Raw genomic sequence first — 14697 nt, 5'->3', positions numbered from 1 at the left:
AACAAATCTTTATGTTCCTTTATTGGAGTAAGATCTCTGACCAGTATACAGTGATGTATTTACTAAACAGAGACCTGTGCAGAAATTACATTCTATCCATCTAGATAGGTTTTCATTACACTTTGCCTATTGATGGAAGAGTTCCATTTATAAAATTTTATACATCAAAAAGCTTTGAATTTGACTAGGCTTTCCGTTAATTCGCCTCTGAAAAAGTGGCACTTAATTTTAGCTACTATTATTTTATAGTGTTAAAAACCTTAGGCATTAGGTAGCTTCTCAAAATGTTACTTTATGGACAATGGTATTTGGCAGACAGAGCAGAGTCCATCATCTTACCTAGATTCACACAGACAGGTCTCATTTGAGAATTATATGCTAACAGCTAGTACTTAGAGACAAAAGTACTCTTAACCTGAGTTTCTTACCACAGTATGGACTTCTTACTTTGAGAGATTGTTTTCTAGGCCATATTTTATAGTGCCGACAAAGACATGCCAAAAATTGCCCCGTGTGTAACTCGGCGTTAGAGCACCAGGTCTGTCTGATGATGGTGGCAGGCACTAATACATCCAGGTAAATAAATGTCATTTTAAAAAATGCCAAATTGAAATGCAAATTAAGGGTATAACACACTCAGTACTGAGTTTTGAGCAATCAGATATTCCAAATGACTTGAAATTTTTAGAAACTGACAGCAAATTGTATTCATGATGTTACACAGCTATAGAAACATTAATACATTGATTCACATCTCTTTACTCAATCCACGTAGACCTGAGGTCATCCTGCAAAGTGCGTTATCAAAAAATACGGAGTTAGGGTGACAAAGTTCGACAATAGGTTATACAAGTCAAACTTGTTCTGAGGGAAAAGCATCAAATCCTTTGTGTACACATTTAGTTTTATTGTAACAAAGCAACTTGTACACTTTTGATGTTTAAAACTGAGCATCTTTCCTTTCTAGTTAAACAAAAAGAAAATTTTAAAAATAAACAGGAACAAAATTACAATAGAGAATGTCAATTCCAAATAAGATCCTACAGGTTCTGCTGATTCTCCCATCAAGTGTCAGAGTTCAAGTCATCATTAGGAGAGAATTTTATTTTAAAAGTGTCATCTTAAACTGCAAGGATGTCTGTTAAACATCACAGTTAAATATGCCAAAGGAGAAGCCATATTGTCAAAATGCCCACTTATCCCACTCAAACATCTCAAACTCACCCTTTGCTGATCTTTTATAACCTCATTTTTTTGTTTTGTTTTGTTGTTTTTCTTTTTTTAAACAAGTGAAAATAGACAGATACATGTTGGTAAATGCTAACCGTCCATATTCACATACAGACACAGTGTAATCTCTGAGCCCAATATACAGAGAAAGGAGGAAAAAAGCTAGAATTCTATGTACTACTATACAAGGGCCTAGCACCCTCCAGGTTCCAGCAGAGCTAAGGGAGCAGAAGTTTTTTGTTTTTTGTTTTCCCCTACAGTGCATAGTGGTGTTGATTCCATAGTTTTTGTTGAGACAGCAAGGGATAAAAATGAATTTGGAACAGAAAGGGGCAGAGATTCTTTTTTCACTGTATTCTGCTTAAGGTATCCCTGCCCCCTCCACACACACACACAATAAGGTGAGAACCATGGTGTAAAGGAGAGAAAAGAGACCTCAAAAATAGAGAGACTGAACACAAGAGGGGGAAAAAAAATACCGCAATTTGCTCCCAGGGACTAGAGAAAATTAAAAAGGTTGGAATCCATCCGTGTTCCATTAGTCATCGTCTTCATCTTCCTCTCCCTCTTCCCCTTCATCATCCTCTTCATTTTCTTCACCTTCATCCTCATCTCCTTCTTCATCAATATCTTCCAACCCTTCTTCTTCTTCTTCATTGTCATCTTCTCCTTCCCCTTCTTCATCATCCATATTGGGAACCAAGTAGTACTGTAATGGTTTGGCCAAATATCATCTTTGATGACTTCTCCTAACTCATCTGCACCTGCATCATAATGGTCAGTAAACCAGGTAAAGAAACTCTCTAGTTCCTCATGCTGTCTTTTCCTGCTGGCTTTATTCTGCATTTGACTTGAACATTTCATCAAATCCTTCCCAGATTTCCCTTTGATTTCAGTGGATTTGAAGATGGATCATCACTCTCATTCAGATGAAATTCTTTGGAGAGAACTTCATTTTCGAAGTAAGGATTTTCATCAAATTAAAAATCTATTCTGTAACCTGATTTAATATCTTCAAATTCTGTCACTTCAACTCTTGTCAAATAATTCAGTGGCTCTTCATCCTCTTCCCCAATCAGTTCAGACACTTGTGGATGGTTGACAAATGTTGTTACCCCAAAATGTGGGATTTTGGCAATCAATTCTGATTTCTTGTGAAAAAATGGTTGGCGGAGTTTGTTATATATCTGTTCTACTTTCAAAATCTCCTCACTGGCTTGTTCGTTGTCTATCTATTTCATTTTATACTTCATCAATATGTTCAATTGCTTCTTGCTCTTCTTTTTCTCCATTCAGCAAGTCCAAAGAGGTCACCAGCTTCACCGCGTGAGGGAAGGAGGCAGCATCGGTTTCTTTGTTTGAGGTGGGAGTGAAGACTGTAATTTAGGGACCATGCTTTGAGGAAAGTCTGAGAATCAGACCCAAGGGAAGATGCACATCTGGAAGAAGCTCTGAGAACTGAAGAAAACTAAGTTTTGAAAGAAAAAAAAAAAGCACTAAGCAAAATATCTTGTTCTTATTAAGAAACAAAATTCCTAAGTTATATTTAAAAGAATATAACTATTCTTTTTATTCATCAAATCCTTCCCAGATTTCCCTTTGATTTCAGTGGACTTTAAAGATGCTGTAAAAGAATCTAGCTATGTTAGTTATCTATTATTATGTGACAAATTACTCCCAAATTTAGCAGCTGAAAACAACATAATTTATAATTTCACAGTTTCTGGGTCAGGAATATGAAAGGAGTTTAGCTGGTTGCCTCTGGCCTAAAGTCTCTTATAAGGCCACAGTTAAGCTTTTGTCTCTTTGGCTAGGACTACTTATCTGCAGTGTTAAATGGTGTGAGGGTGTTCATGTGGATGTTGGTAGGCCTTGGTTCCTCTCTAGATAGGCCTCCTCATAAAACTTACCCACAACATGGTAGCTAGCTTCCTCAAGGGTGAGCAATGCAAGAGAAAGTGAGAGAGCACACTCAAGACAAAAGCCGCCATATTTTTATAACCTAAAACCAGAAGTCACATTTCATTACTTCTGCTATACTCTATATATTAGAAGTGAGTCAAAAAGTCTAGTAGAGTCTCCAGGGGAGAGGATTACATAAAAGTATAAGTACCAGGAGGCAGGGATTATTGAGGACCAATTTAGAGCATGCCTATCACGCTAGTATACAAACAAAAAATAATGTCATGCTTTTCTCTCCGGATTCATAAAATTCTCTAATGAACTAGAAATTATATATTTTTCTTCATAAATTCTGAATTTGTATCGTTGGGAAATTATTATGTACATAATTTGATATCATTGAGCTGTAACTAAGAAAGAAGTGCTACAAAATTCCACGGTTTTTTTTAAAGCATGAAGAGTGGAATTTTAGGGATAGAGATAGAAACCATAGAGCTAAAGGTAAAGAAAGACAGGATAGTGATGTAGTATGTACATAGTTATCGACATATAGATATTGAGATACATAGTATATTACCATATCATTAAGGTACAGCAGTAAATAGATTGCATACTCAAAAGTTTAACTGGAAAATAGATTTTAAAAGAGTATTTACAGATGTGTGAGCAGAGTTATGCAATCTAACAAGGAACTAGTGATGATATAGAACCATTACGGTCCCTGAGCCAGAAGAGGCAAGAAGAGGAAAAGGTATTGTCTTAACTAGGTGAAAACTGGAGCCTTGAAAGAGAGAGCGCACATTAAAAGTTATATGCATGTAAAACACTGGGGGATCCTATTTAAATGCAGATTCTGATTTAGCAAGCTTGGAGTGAGCCAGAGATTCTGTGCTTCTAACAAGTTCCTAGGTGATGCTGATGCTGCTGGTCCAAGGATCACACTTGGAATTACAAGGGCCTAGCTACTGAATTACCACAGAACCTCAAGGAGGCAGGGAAGAAATGGAAAGAATGAACACACCGGTCTCTCTCTCCTCTCTGCCCACCTTCTAGGAGGTGCCTCCATTGTCTAAATGCAACCAAAAGCCAAAGGCAAAGAAGAATAAGTGATGTAGTCTATAAGGAGAGTCTTCTTGGGGCCCAGAGCAGAGCAGTCAGCCATAAATTAGTTTCCTCGCATGTGTGCACATCAGTACTTAACTAAATACTTGAAAAGTCCCCTTTGTGGATCTTCAGGCTTCTCTCTCTGTTCAGCTCTCTTCTCAGGTAATCTGTCCTATGAACTCTAGCTGCTTCAGTTTTCCCAGATTTTCACCTCTGTCTCTTAAACTCTGGGAATCTGCTAGATTCCACCTAGGTTCCCCTCCCTACACCATGTTTTTGTTATTTCCAGGGTTTTTGTTGTTGTTTTCAAGATTTTTCATTTTTGGATACTTCTAATGTGTTGGTTATTTCCAATATATCAACTGTTGTTATTTCAGAGTAATTCCAGTGTCTGTTACTCCATTTTGGTCAGAAGCAGAAATCCCTCACATATGTTGCAGGAAGTGACACCCAATGGAGGAATTCCAATGCTCAGATAATTTTGTTTGGAGGAAGGAGAATTTATGGCTGGCAGAGAGTGTGGGGCATTCAACAAACAGACTCAAAGCACAATCTCCCTTTGGTTATATTTCTTACAGCTTATATACCCTCCCAGTGTCCATGCAAGGGGTGCGTGATTCCTTTGTCTGAGGTTTTACATGTCTCTCCTTACTCAGCGTAGGGTAGGGGAGCTTCGGGTGGGAGGGTTGCAGGGGAGGAATTTCCAGACCCTTGGTCTTACATACAGGTTGTTTGTTTTGTAGAGTCTGAGACCTTGGTATTATCAGCACTATTATCGGATTCTTGAATAGAGAGACAGGACTCCTAGCTTACAGACAGGGAGCAGCACTCATTGATGTTGCGCCCACTCAGCGGGTTCCTTATCCAAAAGCTGAACTCTAACTGTAACACAACAAACAGTTCCACACAGTCTTGACATTCATACAAGCTACAGAGATAGGGAAGGGGCTGGAGAATCCTTGAGGTGGAGGATGCAGCTGTGGAAAACATGTTAACTGAAGAGCATAGGACAGAATGGGGGAAGAGAGAGCAGTTTTAACCAGCTGAGCTGTTATTTCTGCAGGCCCTTTCCTTTGCATTTTTTTTTTTTTTACTTTCAGATGCCTCCTCTCCTCTCTCACATAAATTATTGTTAATTATTTGTTGTTTAATCAGGGGCAGTCTTAGTTACAGAATTAAATTTTTGATATACAGATTGAGTCTAATGGTACTTCTCTTAAGGAGGATGACGCAGGAGGTTAGATAAAGAATTGTTGTGAAATCTAAAGGGCAAGATTATATTAGTGTTATAGCTTTATTATTTAAAGTCAGCAGTGGTATGTATATCAATAATTGAACTCCCAAATTCCTACATTCCTATTCCAATCTCACTTCCTTAGTAGTTTATTCAACACTTATTTAAGGATATTTTATGACCCATCTTGATTCAACTTAAGAATTTGAGATGTCGTATTAGTATAAATAAAATAAATCAAGAAAATGTAATTTAGAGGTAGGTAAGGAAAAGTAAGGTCAAAATAAAAACAATAATACTTCATGTAATATGATGTAAGTCTCATAAAAAATTTCAGATTATATAGTGGTCAGAATAGTGGTGGTTACTTTATGTGGGATACTGATAGGGAATTGATATGGAAGCAATATTCTGGGGTACTAAAAAATATTCTGTATTTTGAACTGGTTGGTGAATTCACGGGCATAAAAACTCACATAACATAACAACATAACATAACATAACATAACATAACATAACATAACATAACATAACATACATAACATAACATAACAAAAATTTATCAATCTGTACACTTCAGATTTGTGTACTTTATTGTAAGGAAGTTATATCTCCATAAAAAAGTAAGTAAAAGTTATTTGACTTCTGCATATTTGCCACAGATGAAACTGAAATTTACCTCTGAGGTCACCAGCAGTCAATAAACAAAAAAGGGACATCTATTTAATTTCATAGATCACACTATAGAAAAGATAAAAAGAAACATATTGTGTCACAGTTAACTATAACCAGTTCTTCAAAATATTTAAAAGTTTATAAATAATTGCATAGAAATGTCCACTTTTGATATCTGTGTTCTGGGAGAGGAAGGGAGAAGGAAGTATTGAGTCATATAAATAATATATAAAGTTAGTTAACCAAACTCGCTTAATATTACTTCTTGTACCTTTCTTAAGTACATTCTAAAACCACGTCATAATTATGTTACAGGAAATAGAGGGTCATAGTTATCCTGGGAGTAAACAGGAAATGAATCATCCAGCTATTGTGGAATGTACTGAACATTCCACAAAAATTCCTTTGCCCTTTCTGAAAGGATACCTTGAATCATGGGGCTTATGAACAGCTGTGTAAGATTTCCTGCTATTTCCTGTGTTATTATACACAGTGTTACATTCATGAAACCTCCCTTATTTGTAACCCAATAGGGTAGAGAAAATGTTACTAAGTAATCAGAAATGTCTTGGCCTCTGTCTAAGCACCTATACTCAAAGGCAGAAGAAATGGCTCAAAAATTGAAAAGCATAATTGAAATAGACTGGCCTGGAGGACTTTTAGAGCTATAAAAAAATGTATGATCTCTTGGAATAAATGTGAAGATTTGTGTGTTTGTCAGCATTAAAAACACAATCCTCAAAGCATTAGTAATCTGACACCAAGAAAAAATGTCAAACTATTCCTTTCTTACCCATTTTCTCTTCAGAGTTGAGATGATAAAATAAATTTAAGTTTTAACCTAAGCCATTTAACTAGTTTTAGACAATGTTCAGAGCAGCAAGGAGCTGGTTTCCCATTAGTAAATATTGTGGGGTTGGGTAGGAAGAAGCAGGTGAAAACCAGAAGGAAATTACTTTTAGCACTTTCTTATTCACTAAGATAATTTTGCTGTTCCATGATTTCTGGACTGAAGTTCCATCAACTTTTAATAAATTCATAAAGCAGGAAGCCTTTCTACTATGTTCTCAAAATAATAAATAACAATAATAAGTATTTTAAAACAATAAAGTAATTTAAAAATGAAATTTTTATAATTTTAATAATAATTAAAAGAAAATGGAATCAGCTTTCAGTTTCACAGTTGGTAAAAAGCCACTGCTTTTAATAATAATAACATTTATTGTCAGTGTGAAAAATTTCCTTTTCCTTCCAAAAACATATTTTAACAAAGCTACTCAAAATAATTGCGATCATTGAATGTTTTACGTTTGAGCAAAATTTATGACAAGCACAGATGCAACTATGTGATAATAAAAGACATTGTAGTACATTACTTCAGGCTAAATTGCAATGTCCTTCCTGTGGAATTACAAACTTTACCTCAAGCAGTGAATCATCCTTTTGATCCATTGACATTTGGTATCATACCCTAATCAGATTAATTAGCCTGTGGTTTGCCATGTAACATAACCTCAAACAATCTCTGCAAAAATTACAACTTAAGTAATATCTTCAGAATCATGGGCCCAATTTTAACATAAATTAGAAGAGTAGCTGGGATAATTTCTTCCTAAGTTTTTCTTCCTTAAGATATTATTTCATACTAATAACTATAGCCAACAGATATCTTTTTAAGAATTGAACGGATCTCAATAAACCCTTTTCATTTGACCTCTCATTATATCTCTTTTTTGCTTTGAAAGAGGTTAAATGTTTTTTTTTTCCTTTGAAGACAGTCTAACATATTTGTAAGTTGTATAATCCTAGGTTGATTCTTTTTTCCTTTAAAAGAGGGTGATAAGTGGACATGAATATATACAGGTTTATTCATTCTTTGGCAATCATCTGCCTTTTGTTCTTCACATATAATCTCGATTAACTCTAATTGGAGTTTTGCAGTTGCATCAGACAGGGAATTTACCCTTTTAAAGGTAGAAACAGTATTGTTTTAAACAGCTAAGCAGATGGTCAATGCTCACTACCCCTTTTTAAATAAGTGCTGCAGAATCGAAGTGCATAAACAAAAATTCATATCTCATTAGTGATGTGGTTGCTCTGATATCACCACCTTAAGAGAAATATTTGGATAATCCTGAGTAATTTATAGGATACAATGTTTGGAAAATATCCAGATCAGCTATCATCTTTGTGTCACAGGTCAGGAAATATTTTAGGGACTCAATTTTGATTAGAAAAAAAGTATATTTTACCTCATCACTTGCCTTAAGTTTCCATTGGAAGTGTTTGCTGCTTACATCATTGCTGGTCTACTCTCTGATTTTTCTTTTTGCAGTTTCTGTTGCTATATCTATATATGCCACCTTAATTATCTCTAAAATATCACTTTTATATTTTTACTAAGTTGCTTAAAAACCTTTCTTGCTCTCTTACCAGTCCAGTCATTGCCAGAAGATTAAGTCCTGTCAAATGCAAAAGTAAAACAATTTTGTAATGAGCTTGATGTCTTTTATTCAAGAGAAAATAATCTGTGGATTGGAGAGTGTAGTGCCTCACAAGCAGTAGAGCACTGTTGCTGAGGGGTTTTGAGCAAGAACAATTTTATAGAGCCTTAGAAGAGGCAAAAGGTAAACATGGCATGACTGTCTAGGAGGTCAGGGATTTTGTTATAAGGCTAGTAGGTTTTATATTTTAGGGCGAAGTAAGCTTGCTAAGGTTGAGCTGGAGGATTGTAATTGGTGTATATTAGGTTTCCTTGACAGCTGTTTCCTGTAAGTGCAGGCTGATTTAGGTTTAGATTTGTGACATGGGTCAGGCCACTAGGGCAGCCTCCATTTTGTGGGTTCTGATATACAAATTAACTTTGTTAGTCTGTGGACGAAAAATGGGCCACATACTAAACCTGACAAGCTCAGGGGAGGCCTGCTTAGTGGGCCCTCCAAACTCAGAGACTGAAATTAACCACATAGGATGGTCTGTACATAAATTCCTAACTAAAACAGGTCATGGCAGGTAGTTACATTGTGGGCCTGTAGCTTTCTTGACAAAGGTCAATCTTTACCTTACCTGAGTCTGTCTGTTTTTTTTTGTTTTTTGCTTTTTTTTTTTGCATCTAAGATAACAGATCCCTCAGGGTACAGCACCAGAGCACAGACCACAGAACCCCTCATGGTTATCTTGTCCTCCATATACCATCTCTATGTGCTGTACATGTTAATTATTCACTATCCTGAACCCATCAATGTAAAAGAAGTATGTGTCTCTCCGTTTTACTTTTTATCTGATCCCAGAGATTTCCCTGCTTTGTTTTCTCCTGCCCCCTTAATCTACCACCAATGGATTTCATGTAACTTTCCTTACACCTCTTCCTTTGATTCTAATTTATAAAATAAGCTGCAAAACTTTCATTATCTGGAGCATTTTCTTAATCTGTTAGGATTTTGCTTCCCGGCAACTGTCGTCAGTTTGGCTCAAATAAACTCATTAAAATTCTCTGCCCGTTCGGATATTTCTTAGTCGACAAGTCCAGACTTCTAAAACTGTATTTCAAGTCCCCTGGCAACCTAATTTCCAACTCTTTCTCTCACTACTTGCCTGTAGTGGCAACCCTTAGCTGTATTTATCCCAATGGTCTCCTAATACATTTCCTATTCCCTTGTAAGAGTCATTACCTTTAAAACACTTGAACTCTGCCTCTTATATAAGCCCTTTCTGGCCTCTCCACCCTGTATTATTTTTGTAATACTTCTAAGAATATATGCTAAATATTTATTTGGCATCTAATCTCATATTGTTTGTAATAGCTTAAATTTGAGTGCTTATATGTATCAAATTCTTTACTTTTTTATGTTGCCTTGATCTGTTATTTAAACTTATATAATTTCATTTCCTCATATTTTTCTTCCACATCTAGAGAGAATCTCTAGATTCCTTTAGAGTAAGCAATAGAACTTTTGTGGTATTCAAACCATTTAACCCAAGTGCAATGAACAAGAAAGATACAATTCATGTCCCAAGGATTTAATATTCCAGTAGGAGAGTGGATAAAGTATACAGAATTAACTTCACAATTGTAATGAATGTTCTGTAGCATAAAAGATCAATATGAGCATTCTTTCAATCAACATATTTTTATTGTCGAGGAGGAAAAATCAATATATGTTAAGGGTAGAAAATTTTCAAGTGAGCCAACTAGCTAAGTCAGCTACAAGGAAGAAATATCTTTAGATACCAGAAGTTGTCCTACTAGCTTGTGTGTGGTTTAGGAAATGTATTGTATAAGATATGAAGATGGCCAATGTCTACTTCTGTAATCCATTTGCTTGTTAATTAAAGATGTTGTTCCGGGCAAAGATATGCTAACAGCCAACTTCCACTTCTGTAATCTGCTTGCTTATTCAGGAGACCACCAGGATATGGTCTTAAGCTTTATCAGCTGCTTCCTCTGAAAGCTCGGGGCTGATCTCCTCTAGCCCTGCGTGGTAGAGAGTCAGTCGAGAGTCAGTCGCTGGCCGGCTAATAAAGGCTCATAATTAATCTCAATTGTCTCCGTGGGTCTCAGAATCATTCGCGCCATAACATATACTTTTACCATTCTAGGTTCTTGTCTGAGACCCAACTCCCCAGTAATAAAAGAGAGATTAACAGGAGAAAAACAAGCGGAAGTTTAATAATTTGTATACCTCCTGTATACATGGAAGGACCAGGGAAAACTGAGTTACTCTTGGAAATGGCCTATGCCACCACCTACATACCATCTTCAGCTAAAGACCAAAGATGTTGAAAGGGTAGGGGGAAGGGAAGCCCATTTATGGGAAGCTAAGGATGGGGGTTGGCAAAGCACAGCAAACAAGGGTACAGTTATATAGATTTAATTCATTGTGTTCTCCTTTGATAAGAGTTTCTAGAGATTTAATCCTTCTCTTTCAAGTTCAGGGAGAGACACCTTTACAAATAGAGATTTCCCTTATAAATGTAAATATCTGTTACAAAATGGTAACTTCTATTTTGTAAGAGCTTCTCCTGAGAATGCTGGTTTCTTAAAAATAACCAGATCAAGATAATCTTTATTCCAAAGAGGCATATTTTGGGGTGGCAAATTCTGTTCCCCTTAACTAACATTCTAATATTTTCTCTAAAGATGAAAAGAATATCTTTTAAATGAAAACCTAAGGAGTAAGATGATAGTCTGCTTTTATGCTTAAATCCTAGGCATTCTTCCAAATCACACTTCCAAATCCAAGTGTGAGCTGCAACTTCCCCTGGAGACTGTTTTTTCATGAATGTCAGCCTTTAATGATCTTTCTCTTTTATAAACTATTAGAGTGGTGTCATACAGATTTACACTTAACAGTTCTATAATAAAATTATTCTATTTGTTTATCTCCCTTAATAAGGACTAAGTTTCCTAAAAGTAAAAACTATTTCTTGTTTATTTTGTACTGTATACAACACTTAGAGAAATTCTGAGTCCAGTACATATGTGCTGATGATATAGGGATGAGGCATGGGAACAAAATATTAAACCAAGTGGTATTCAGAGCCTGCAAGGTACTGCCAGACCACGGAAATCTACAGAACAAAGGAAGATTTCTGCTGGGATTACTAAGGAACTACTCACAAAACATGAAACAAAGTTTTTAAGTTGTACCCTACACAAAATAAACCCAACCATTCATTCCCTAGGGCCAGACCACAGGAACCTGAAGAACAAAGGCTGAGATTGCTGATATGCCTTTAATACTGCATACCCATACCATGAAAGGAAAACAGGAGAACAGAGTCTTTAAACTATAATTAATAGAAACTAAGAATTACATATAAATTGATTTCCCCAAACACTTGGGGTCTCTCTTATCTTGTCTTTGAGAGGAGACCACTCTTGGTCTATGGAGTGTTATCCCTTCTCTAATAAACCTTCCTTTTGTCTCTAACTCTGGCGTGTGCTTGAGTTCCTTCCTGTGATCAGTCAAGGACCCTCCTTCTCTCAGTATAAGACTTGAGTCTCCACTGGGAGGATAGAGGGATTTGCCCTGTCCTGCATTACTGATAAGAATGCTTGATAATCTAAGATATTATTCAGATGAGGTGTAAAAAACCGATAGCTCTTGAGGACAAAATTCAATGAAGTACCTAAGCATTGAACCAATTTTGGTGAGATTTTAACTCTTGTTAAAAATATTATTAGAATTACAAAGCTTTCTCGATGTGCGAAGAATATTTTAGGGCCTTTTGATGTACATTAGAAATTCATGAATTTCCGTTGTTCATGATCCAGATTTTGCCATTCTACTTACAAAAGGAAATAATTTTCACAGTAGCAGGTAAGACTATCTTTGCTGGAACCAAATTTTAAAAATATTGATTTGAAGACCTTCAAAGAAAATTTTCAAGCAGTGCATGAACAGTATTGGAAACTAGTCATAGCCATTTTTCAAGCTTATACTAAAAAAAAAAAACAAACACCATTTTCTAGATCACAGTGAAGAGCTAAAAAAAAATGTTGTACACATTGTATACCATTTTTATTTTGGAGAAAGCTAAGTACATAAAAGTAGTGTAAAATATCAAACTTGATTTTTAATTATACTCTTTCGCCTTTAAATACAAAAGAACGTGTTGAGACAAAATTAAACTCTCAGGTTTAATAATCATTTTTTGATGCCTTTATTATGTCTGAAGTATAGGTATAAAGGAGAATATAATATTTCATGGTTAAGTCTTTATGCAAGTTTTACTTAACCAAGCAATGAGAAATGACAGGCCTCACCAGACTTGATATTTAAATTATCTTTTTAAATTCCCAGTGCCTCTGCCAGTTATTATGTGCAGAAAATTATGTCAAAGTGGTTGGCAAGTGACTGACATATCAGTTATCCCAAATAAAATAAAATAAGTGCTTAGTCCATATATTTAATACTAAAGTCTTAGATAAATAATTATTATGAAGCCCCAATTCCCATTTACCAAATTGGACATTTTAATCTGAAAATAATTGAAACCTATTAAGTGGGGAGTCATATTTCTAAAAAGAAATTGCCAATGGGAAGACCACAACTGATTTCTCATTTCAGATAAAATAAGCTGATTTTTAGCAATACAGAATAGCACTAAATGTGCAAAATGCACGTGTTTTAACTTTGAAATTAAAAATATTTCATCTTTCCTAATTGGCTTACAACATTGATGCAACATTTAAGTATTCAAGTGTTAACTGAATATTTTTAAAGTTTTTTTTTTCCTATGTAAAAGGCATTTGTTTCTCCTTGTTTGCTAGAGAGAAGTTTCAGCACTCAGCAGTGCCTTTGGTTACAGTGAAATTCTACACAGTCATTCACTAAGTGAAAGCCTACAGATTACATATGAATTTGTCTTGCCAAGATGTAGAGTTAATTGTTTGATTTTGAGATGAATGAGGAAACTAAGCATTCTGTAGCTGATTGGTATGTCAAGATTTCTGTAAATGTAGGCTATAATTATTCATGCTTCTTAATCTTTCAGAAGAATGGAACACAATAAAAGTTTGACTACAGCAAAAAAAAGTCACAGAACCTATGCAAATCTGTTGTATGACAGAATAATGAAACAACAGCTACAGCCATAATACAAACACTAGTGACAATTAACACTTATTGAGCACTGTGTGTCAGGCACTGTGATTTGAATTTTCCATACATTAACTCATATATTATTCTTCACAGTATTCTGTGAGGAAGACACTGTGTTTATTCTTATGGAGGTGAATAACTTGCTCAAAGTCACGTAATTAGCAACTGAGTATGTATTAAAATCCAAATTCGAAATTCTAAGTTTATAATGACTACGATTCATAACCAGAACATTGCAGAGTGCCTGTAAAACAGTAGGGACTTTAGAATATTAAGCGAGATAGATTAAATACCACTTTTGTAAATTGGCACATTAAAAAAGAAAGAACATGTTAGGCTATTGAGTAACTTTGTATTATATGCAGATGGCCTCGGTAATTTAAGTCACTGCCATCATTGTTTTATGGTTCAAGGATTCTCTTATAATTATTGTTAAACTTAGTGAAGATGGCCAAAAACTGAGAAAGGCCAGAATGCATTCTAGAAATGGGTTCACTTGTCAAAAAAATTTTTAAACACTGTCTTAAGTCCTATATTAAACACTAGTGATATAACCTGTGTGATTGAACCACTCAAGTGAGAGTTTGTTCACCTGTTCCCAGTTAATCAATGAAACTGACAAAGGGCTATGCTATGAGGAAGGACATGGCTATTATGAGTGGCGCCATCCAGGAGAAGGGCAAGATAGTGCTCAAAATTCGAACTCCTTGATAGCTTATAGACAAGAGGTTTTATAGAGCGCAAATCATGAGTAATCATGAGTAAGGGGTTTGGGATCATGGGTCTTGCTAATTGGTTCTTGATTAGGTAAGCTGTTAATTTTCATCTTCTAGTTATCAGCTTCCCTCTTGTGCGTCACCTTGTCTGGTTTAAGCGAGATTGCAGTGGGGCGGTTGTTCACTTTGTGGGCTGAAAAACATCTCAACAATGTGTGTCAATAGGTTA

General features: G+C 35.6%; 1 pseudogene; it reads right to left on the bottom strand.

Annotated features, from left to right (window-relative positions):
• Positions 1 to 1505: 1505 nt before the first annotated feature.
• Positions 1506 to 2633, bottom strand: LOC120589014 (protein SET-like; annotated as a pseudogene).
• Between the last annotated feature and the right edge of the window lie 12064 nt (positions 2634 to 14697).

Source organism: Pteropus medius, unplaced genomic scaffold (assembly GCF_902729225.1).
Source record: "Pteropus medius unplaced genomic scaffold, Ma_sr-lr_union100, whole genome shotgun sequence".
Classification (NCBI taxonomy): Eukaryota; Metazoa; Chordata; class Mammalia; order Chiroptera; family Pteropodidae; genus Pteropus; species Pteropus medius.
This window is presented reverse-complemented; position numbering and strand designations above follow the sequence as displayed.